A 9442-nucleotide genomic window follows, 5' to 3' on the forward strand; every position below is an offset into this window, starting at 1 on the left:
ATCGCATAGGAACATGCGACTAATACCACTTTTAATCTCTTTATATGGAATGAACTGTTCGCTTTTGTTCGAACACGTCCTATGAAGAGACTAATTGTTCCCCTTTATACCCGAACGGGTTTAAAAATCGACTAGTCACTTTTAAAAAATAAAAATGAAAATTTGCTTCAGCTGTTATCCGAAACGGGGTTCTCAGTTTCGTTAAGCGAATACTCTCTCTCTCTTTACCAGTGCACTTTTATCAAGAGGTAATATTTTTAATAGGGTTGCCAATACAATATAGAGAAATTCGGGATTCTTGGGACTTATCGATATAATAATCGATATTTTTATCGGGGTTGTCATCAATATTTTTATCGATTTGGTTATCGATTTTGTATTCGTTTATTTATCGATTTTGATATCGACCATTTATTGATTTCGTTATCGATATTCTTATCGATTTTGTTATCGATTTTGTAATCGATATTTTCATCGATTTTCTAATCGATTTTTGTTATAGATTTTGTTATCAATTATTTATCGATTTTGTTATCGATGTTTTAATCGATTTTTCTACCAATATTATTATCGATTTTGCTATCGAAATTTTTAACGAATTTGTCATCGATTTTGTAATCGATATTTTTATAGGTTTTGTTATTGATATCAATTGCATCAATTCACCCTGTACCTCTAAAAAGTTCTTACTACAAAAAATAAAACCAAGGTCCTTGCATTGACATCTGATTTTTAAATTCAAAAGAACTGTGCAGATTTGATCTCCTTCAAAAAAAAATTGCTTCACGTATTCGAACACCCATATTTTAATACATAAATATGTATGTATTTCATTTACCTAGCTCCCTTAATTTAAGTTCAATTTGACGTTTTAAACGGGTGGCAATGCTCCTACATATTTGTTATAAATGGAGCCTTTTCAAACGAATTTATAGTAATACCCACACGTTAATAACTGATCTAACTTAAATATTAAATAATTTTAATAAATATTTTTAACAGGCGGCAACACTTAAAAAAAATTAAACTTTAGTACACATCTACAGGCCAAGCGCTTTAATATCACACCACATTTTTGGAAATCGAACGAATGCAAACCTGATCACATTCAAAAAAAAATTTGTCTTCGCGTGTTATATCTAAGTAGAAACCAAACCCATAAAGAGAACATAAAACTTCACGTGCAGTTTGACCTTCCTATGCGAGCATAGCGGAACATGTATTTGGTGAAGAAGAGCGCCGTCGAGTAACATCGATCAGGAAAGCTCATTTGGGATGTTCTCTACTTTTGGTCCCTTTGTTTTAGGTACCGCAAAAATGTGCTCTCATTTTTCGATTGAATGTGAGAAGTGCAGTTTGGCTGGAATCTTTGCAACCCTCTAATAGATATTTATGTACATACATAAGTACATAGCCGTATGCATGCGTGCAGTTTGCATAATAGGACGTAAAAATCATCTGTACCGCATTTCCGCTTACTCAGCATATGCCTAAATCTATGCAAACATATGCAATAGCAAGTGAACACAGGGTGCTACCAATGATTTTAAAAATTTTCTGCTGCAATATATGTACATGCATGCATCACTTCGAAATTTTATGCGTTGCAGCTTCGCAAATTTTACCCCTACCGAAACCTAAGATGTATTCACATCAAAAAAGTGGTATGTTTATTTAACCAGACCCACCTACCGACATGTACCAATTTTGACCCGCTGAATCTGAATTCGAGGTACGTTTGACTCGTACACCTCCAAAATTTCGAGAAAATTGCGACAATTGAGAATTTTTTTCGGTTTTTGTGATTTACTCGAAATTTAGGAGGGCTATGAGTCAAACGGATCTCAGATTCAGATGCAGTTTCTGGTTAAAAGCGCACACCACTTTTTCTGTGAACCGGTGTAATAAATGTCTCGTGCGACCACTTTCCAGCCCCTTGCAATAACCGTTTTATCATGGCAATAGTAACTGTAAACATTTTTACAGATATCAAAATAAAAGTTGGGTTACTTAAACTAAGATGAGAGTTATTTGTGGCGGCATAAAAATTCTGTTAAACTAAATAATCCACTTAGCAATAGACAGGCACTCTGTATGTACAAATGTATGTATTTGCGCACTTTTTCCCACTTATGACTTGACTGCTCTTATGGATTACCCAACAAAAAGAATTTTGGAAAGTAAGGCCTCTCTGGTTGTATTCGAATACTACTCAATAAAGGAGGCGCAGTCGCAATTCAAATCGCTCAGCAGACAAGATAGAAGTTATTTTCAGCATCACTGGATTATGATATGAAATAAAAAATATTTCCTTATAAGAATTAAGAAACTCTGGGAACTTGCGTTTCATACTGAGAGTGCCTTGCTTTTGAACAGAGAGAATGCATTGAAAGCGATATCAGAATCTCTTAAATGTTAATCGAGCAGTGAAAAAGTGCGGTGTTTAAATTTTTAAAACCGTATTGGCAGAGATACTTCCAAGTTGCTAAATGTGGTTGATGGATGGAAGGCCTACTTACTACATTATTTGATGACATACTTTAAATGCCACCAAAATTCTTCGTTCTTCACCGTTGGCCACAACCTCAGGCTGTTGGAGATAAAACGAGAGTGTTTGAAAAGCAGAGACTTTCCCCATCGAACAAAAATTGCCATTTATCATAAGTTTCATTCAGGATTAGAAAGATGCGGTGTTCCATGTCCAAAGTAGTAAGTTTTGGCAAAAAATGTCTATTTATGAACAAACGGGCTCCCTGCTCTTGATCCCAGATACCAGCTTATGTGGGGTTTAAGACAACAAAGAAGGCGACGGGTTGGCATGAGATATATGTATGTATCCTCCACTGTCTTTGCGGGACTGGAAAGATTTTATGATTTAAGCTAGTCTTCGTCGATAGCAATAACTACTGAGTTGGTATACTCAAGTCACTTGCATTCGATACACTCACACCAAGCAATTTTAAACTCGTCACTTCCAGATCGTCCGAAGCAGTAGATCACCTATTATCTGGACAGTTATATATAGTCAGTCGGGCTTCAAAGTACTAAGTTAAAACCGTGTAGGAATAAATAGGGTGAACGTGATGCGCCAATGCTGCAAGTTTGATTTCTTCCTGGATTTTCAAGCAAACTGGGTGAAGTCGGACTCCTAAAATCTGCCGAATCACGCGACTTCTAAAGTTGATTCTAGTTCATTACAAAATTCGGACCATAATGCCCTATTAGTATTTCATAAATGTCTATCAGCCGCCCTGCAGTAATCTTCGCTCTTTTAAAAGATTTTCTAGCCATAAGTTTGGCAAAAATTTATCGATAAAAACCTATGTATATATTTTGTAATCTTTTACGGAGATCAGTTTATTGTTATTGTAGTCGCATCTTCGGCCTTTACAGTCGCATTTTAAAGTCGATGCTTATCAATGTTTTTGTATCGAGGAGGCGTTTATTTCCAAAGTTCATTCACCCCAAATCCTTGCCACCAGATCTCAGTTCCCACCACCCTAAGGCCACCCTAATGCCAGTAAATTAAAGCTCAACAAAAAGCATTAAACTTCCGCTTCTTTATTTGCCAAATGTACATAGGTGTCACCGAAAAATGTAAAAAAGGCGACCCAGTTTCGGCCAAAATTTTTTTTTTTTAAAATTGCCTGTAAGGTATGTATATATTTTTATCGTACATGTGATTACTTTTATCGTACATGTGTTTGTACTTAATTATGTACAAGAAAGTAGAAATTGTTAGAAAACAGGGTGGGTAGGCGTTTGAATCGGATGAGCTGAAGAAAGCAAGTTGCAAAAACTGTACATTTCCCGGTCTGTCATTCGGTGGTGGGAAAATGCATTTTGCAAATGTTGCCTAACGAGTCACCACATCAGGGGGTTGTTGTTCGCGTGGCAGCTGCGCCTGCAGGTCTATTGTCTTTTCTTTCATTTACATGTCTGTTTGCGTGCCCTTTGACTTGTATAATTTAACTATGAAGGTAGCGAAAAATATAACTGTGAGGGTTAAGTTGATGCATCTGTATTCAAGTTCATATGTAGATACTTACATATAAAATCTATCTAAGACAGCAATTTAATTTCCTTAAATAAAAACTAAGTAATTTGTTTATTTCTTTTCCGTCGTGTTTGTTGCTTTGAAAGCGTAAATCTGACAGAAAATTGCTTCAGTAATAGCAAAAAGTATAAAAAACATAAATATTTTTTTTTAATTAGCTGTTAGTAAACAAAAAAAAAAAAAAGCAATTATCAATTACACTGTACAGCACTTGGCTGGATATTGGACCAAACCAATTTTTTTTTGAAGACACTAAGTCATAATTAAAAAAGAAATTTCTCCGTTTTTCGAAGATGCTTTGATTGAAAATTATATTGACCAGAAAAGCGAGGAAATAATTTTATTACATAGTATTCTTATGACAAAAATAAACGATCGATGCGATACCTCTTAGAATTATCGTAGAGAGAGGAGATTCAAGTAGGATCCATAATTGAAATCTTTTTTTATTTCATAAATACTAATGAGAAGCATTTGGTATAAACGCCAGCATTGACAGTAAAAACTAAGTAAGAATTATTTCAAACATCAATTTTGAGTCAATTTTCTTGAGTAGTTACTGTTTTATCGAAGAATGCGTATTTCTCAAAATTACCGTTATATGGGACGTGAGCGTGTTTATGTCTGTTTCTTTAAATTTTCAGCTCTTTGCTATGTTGTACTAAGGCCAAGAATTGTGCCATGTTTGGCAGAAATTGGTGGAGAGGTTACCGAGGTATACTTATGTGGGTGGGGCTATGCCCATTTTTCTCAAAATATAATAATATTCTTATTTTTCCTAAAATGGGTCATTGAAAATATAAAAATATTGATTGAAGAAGCTTTAGTAGCTACTAAGATATCGCAGTTTATGTATTTTAGCAAACCAAGTACCGTTATATGTGAGGTAGTCGTGGTTTTTACCTGATTTTGCCCATTATCAATAGCATCCGCCTTTGACTTAAGAGAAATACACTTCTTGGTACACTCCCAGTCATTTGAATATCACACCCTTTTGATCCTAAGTACCTAAAATTTTCCGTTTTTTGTTTAAGACTGATTAAATTTTTATAAAAATGTAGCATACTCTACGTGTAACTACGATTTTAAAATTTTATACAAATTAAAAAAAAACATGTAAACAAAGGGGTGTGCTATCCCAATGACCTGCAGTGCATAATATATTAAAACAAAATAAAAAATAAATATAATAACACAAAAGAGAGTCCTCTGACAAGAATTCATGGCATATACTGGTATGTATACGTAAAACGAAAAAAAAACATACATATGTATGTAACTTCCTCTGCATAATTAAAATCATTTGTATATTTGTTATTTACAAAAATATGCAGTATTAATGATTCTGGAACTTGCTCGTGCTGACTCTCAACAAAAAAAAAAAAAAATTGTTTCCTGATTTACACATTTCGTAAATATTTATGTACCTACTTTTCGTAATATATATGTATGTATGTATATTTGTTTCTGTTGTACGTACTTTTGTCTGTTTTCAGCTTACACTCCAGCGCTGCTTGAAAAAATTATTGCAGCACTTTGTTTAAAATTTTTTATTTGATTCCTCCTCCCTAAATTTGCTAACATTTTACACTTTTCTGATGCGAACACAAATTTTTTGTTATTTATTTTTTTTTTTGTTTAATTTATCGCTTTGCATTGCCCAATTTTCGATATGTATGTAAAATGCACATAAACAAAACACTTTGTTTGTGTTTTATGCTCACAGTTGGTGCGCCAGCTTTTTTGGTCTGCCCTCTGGCGTCTGAAGCGCTTTGTATTAGTTGTATTTCTTTTTCTTTTTTTTTTTTGTTTATTTAAATACACGCATTTGCGAGCTACTCTTCTTGTTTTTAAGCAATTAAATGAACACTAAGTGATTTTTTTTTTGTTAAACTTTTCTTCCAGTTATTTTTTATTTAATTAATTTAAGTATTTCTCGGGTCACGGCCTGCAAATACCGAAAACGTGCGAGAACACCCAAAAAGCACCAATTGACTTATTTAATTTTTTATCTACTCTATTGGTTTTCCATGGTGCACCAGAAAAACTCGAACGTTTTAGCAGCCAAAAAATCAACTTCTCTCTGCGTTCGCACCATCAACTACTACTGTCAGCGCGACAGCTCAGCGAGCGAATAAATGTAAGCATTTGAAAATAAAAGCAAAAGTGCTTTGCAGCGTCTATCCGCAGTTCACGGTATACCTCTACATTTGTATTAAATTCTCTGCTGTTCTACTCAGCTCAATTTAGCTGAGCTCAGCCCGCCGTCAGCTGGTTAATCGTATGTATGACTGTGCTCGTTTGTTGGTTCGTTGCCTACCAGTCAAATAATATGAAAAGGCGGATGTGAATTGTAGTATAAATGATTTGTATCTCTCTTAATTCATCAGGTCTCTTTTGGCTAGCGTTAAGTCGGTCGTCTACTTGGCTGTGGGTGCTTGAGTGAGAGTGTGCGTTTGGGGTGGTCGGCGCGGTAAGTCAGTGAATGAGCGTAGTGGCGCAAGCGATCAACTGTGACTGCGTATGCGAGCGAAAGAGAGCTATCGAAGCAGCTTGTAATCAAAAGTTTCAGTTCCAGCTTTAACCCATATTCACGTACATATATTACTTACAAAAACATTTGTTTGTAGATGCATATGTACGTGTGTATGTATGTATTTTTGTACAAGTCCAACGCTTTCGATGCGCACAATTCTCTTTAGCTACTGCTCGCTAGCCCCAACAAAGAAAAACTGGTTGAAGTGGTACCACAAAATCGCTTAAAATAATGGCAACAGCTGCATGAGAAGCGCAAAGAATATTGGGGGCGGCGGCGGGTACCAATGATTGTACATACAAGAGCTGTGTGGCGTTCAGAGACAAAAGCAAAGCAAGTTCATGCTGTAGATACAAATGTTGCTAAACATTTCGTTGCATTTGATTGATATTCTAGATACATTTCAATTGATTTCGATTAACCACTGGCGATGCTGTGCTGCACATTTATGTACATATGTATGTAAATGAGTGTACGTTTCTATACTTTTCTACATACATACATTCATATGAATGAATATATATAAATGTATTTAATATGCATTATTGAGTGCTGGTAAATGTTCAAAAGCTGTAATTTGTATTGAAAATTCAATGCATTGTATTGTATATACATATATGTATGTTCATATGTATGTATGTATGTACATACGTACATACATTAGCGCGGGTAAATTTTTTTTTGACACTGGTAGAAGTTTTAAGAAAAAGATAAGTGCAGAAAGGATTCCTCATACAAAATTACAGCACTGCCAAGACACATATTTTCACAATTTGGCCAACTCCAAATTTCTTCGCCTAATTTGCTTAGAATTACATGTATAATCGTTCAGTGCTATATTTACGCGCATAGCCGAATAAATTTTCTATACAAATTGACCCGCCCTAACTTATTTATGTATATGCATGAAAATCCTAACCTCAAAAAAATCACCCGTTATAAGTATGTACATACTTAAGCTTATGTATGCGCATTAAAATCTAGTTTTCTGGATGACATTTTTGTAAGGTGGTAAGGTAAAAATGTGGTGTATTTTTGCTTTAAATACAGATATATACTTAATATGTCCAATAGGAAATCTGGACCCTTACTCTGTAGTTCGAATCGGAGTCAGTGTTGCCGTTGTGCGACTAAAGTGTCAAATTGACACTTTTTGGAGATCGATGCCCCCTGACACCGACTTTTTAGAAATAGGCTTATTTTGAAACTTTTCTTAAAAACCATGCGCATTTTGCCCCTTTTCTTTGATTAAAAATTCTATATACATATTTTGATAATTTTTTCATAAAATATATTTTGTTTCTTAGATATTTAAAAATGCTTTTAGTATTTACTTTTCAAAGGCGCTTAAAATTTACATCTCTGGCAAAATTTTGACTGATTTTATCCATTTTATTATGTAAAAATTTGTCTGCAAAATGTCCAGAAATAGCAAGAATCAGTGTACCGTTCTTGTAGCTTAACATTTTCCGAAGTTATTTGTGTTAAATTCAATATCGTAGCCCCGGATACAAACAAATAATATGCGATAATTCATCTACAAGCTTAAAAGGCTAAGCTTTGTTATAACAATTGTTATCTACTAATGTTGCTGTTGTGTTATATTGATGTAAGCACTTTTTAACTGCAATTTTCTTTTTAAAAAATAAAAACAAATTAAATTAAAAAGAAACGATAAATACTAGAGTACTAACCATAATTTACACAGTTTAGTACTAATGATCGTCGATTCGACGAAGTCTTGTTAAAACACTGTTGTTTTACAAATAAAAGTGAACCAAATGTCATACATATTATAGAACTTATAAATTTGATATTTGAACTTAATGATAAAATGGGTTTCTGGTCCATAAAAACTCAAAAATATTGTTTATTCAATTAGAATAAAAAACTTTGCATACACTGCGAAAAATTCTCTTTGTCAATATTTTTTCTCGGCTCTGTACATATCGCACACCTAGATCTAAAGTGCGATCAACTGAAAAAATAAAAAATAAATAAAATAAAATAAGTGCGATTTTTTGCATAAATCAATGCATGAGACTCACCTCCAATGAATAAACATTTTTGTCTTCATGATTATGTACATTAACTAAAAAAATATTGTTCTACCTGTTTTTGTATTAATTGCGTTGGATATGTACGGTAATATTTCCCTCTCTCGATTTTGAGTTAGCTCACTTTACATCTAGGTGTGCGATATGTGAAAAATTAAAAGTTTCTTTTTTTTTCATTCAATACCCCTCCTTTTATGCAAAACAAAAAAAAAAGTATATCGTTGCTTAAAATTTACAAAGCATGTGTTTTTAGTTTTTATAGAAAAACCTAATCGTAATTTTTACCTGTAAGGTTAGGAGAATGCCTGTTTGCCGCCGTTTGGCTTAGTACTTCCAGGCGGGCCCGCATCATGGAAAGAGCCTATGAATTTGATTGAAGACAGAAATAATTTGAATTGAAACAAACAGAGTGCACTTTTTGTGGAATTCGAAACTAGTGATGAAAGTGAATAGATATGTACTCCATGACATATCAAAAGTTAAAATTTTTCTTTACTAAAATTGCAATTACCTTCGAAATTATTAGTACTGCATAATTTGGAATGATGACATCTTTGTCAATGTGGGCGAGCCTAAGATATCTGTCGAAGATTTTAATCTTTCGCATATTTTGATTTTTTTAGAGCATTATGAACCATATTTTTGCTATTAAAAATAAAGCTTCTAAAATATCGGATTTCCAGCCCATCCTAATGTCTATATTTGTACGCTGATACGCGCAATTTACTGGCAGCTGCATAAGCGGATTAAGTAGATGCTGCTCGGTGCACGTGCACCCAAACAAAAGAGAAC

At 33.9% G+C, this 9442-nt stretch overlaps 1 protein-coding gene across 1 annotated transcript in view; it reads right to left on the minus strand.

Moving 5' to 3' along the window:
* Positions 1–6774, minus strand: part of Atet (ABC transporter expressed in trachea) — a 62233-nt gene extending 55459 nt beyond the window's left edge. Inside the window, exons 1-2 of the mRNA XM_017622071.1 lie at positions 6670–6774; positions 5538–6597 (exon numbers count right to left, since the gene is read on the minus strand). The gene's annotated coding sequence lies outside the window, so the exon portion shown is untranslated. The remainder of the gene's footprint in view (positions 1–5537; positions 6598–6669) is intronic.
* Positions 6775–9442: the final 2668 nt, after the last annotated feature.

Source organism: Rhagoletis zephyria, unplaced genomic scaffold (genome assembly GCF_001687245.7).
Source record: "Rhagoletis zephyria isolate East Lansing unplaced genomic scaffold, Rhagoletis_zephyria_1.1 Rzeph_scaffold_02693, whole genome shotgun sequence".
Classification (NCBI taxonomy): Eukaryota; Metazoa; Arthropoda; class Insecta; order Diptera; family Tephritidae; genus Rhagoletis; species Rhagoletis zephyria.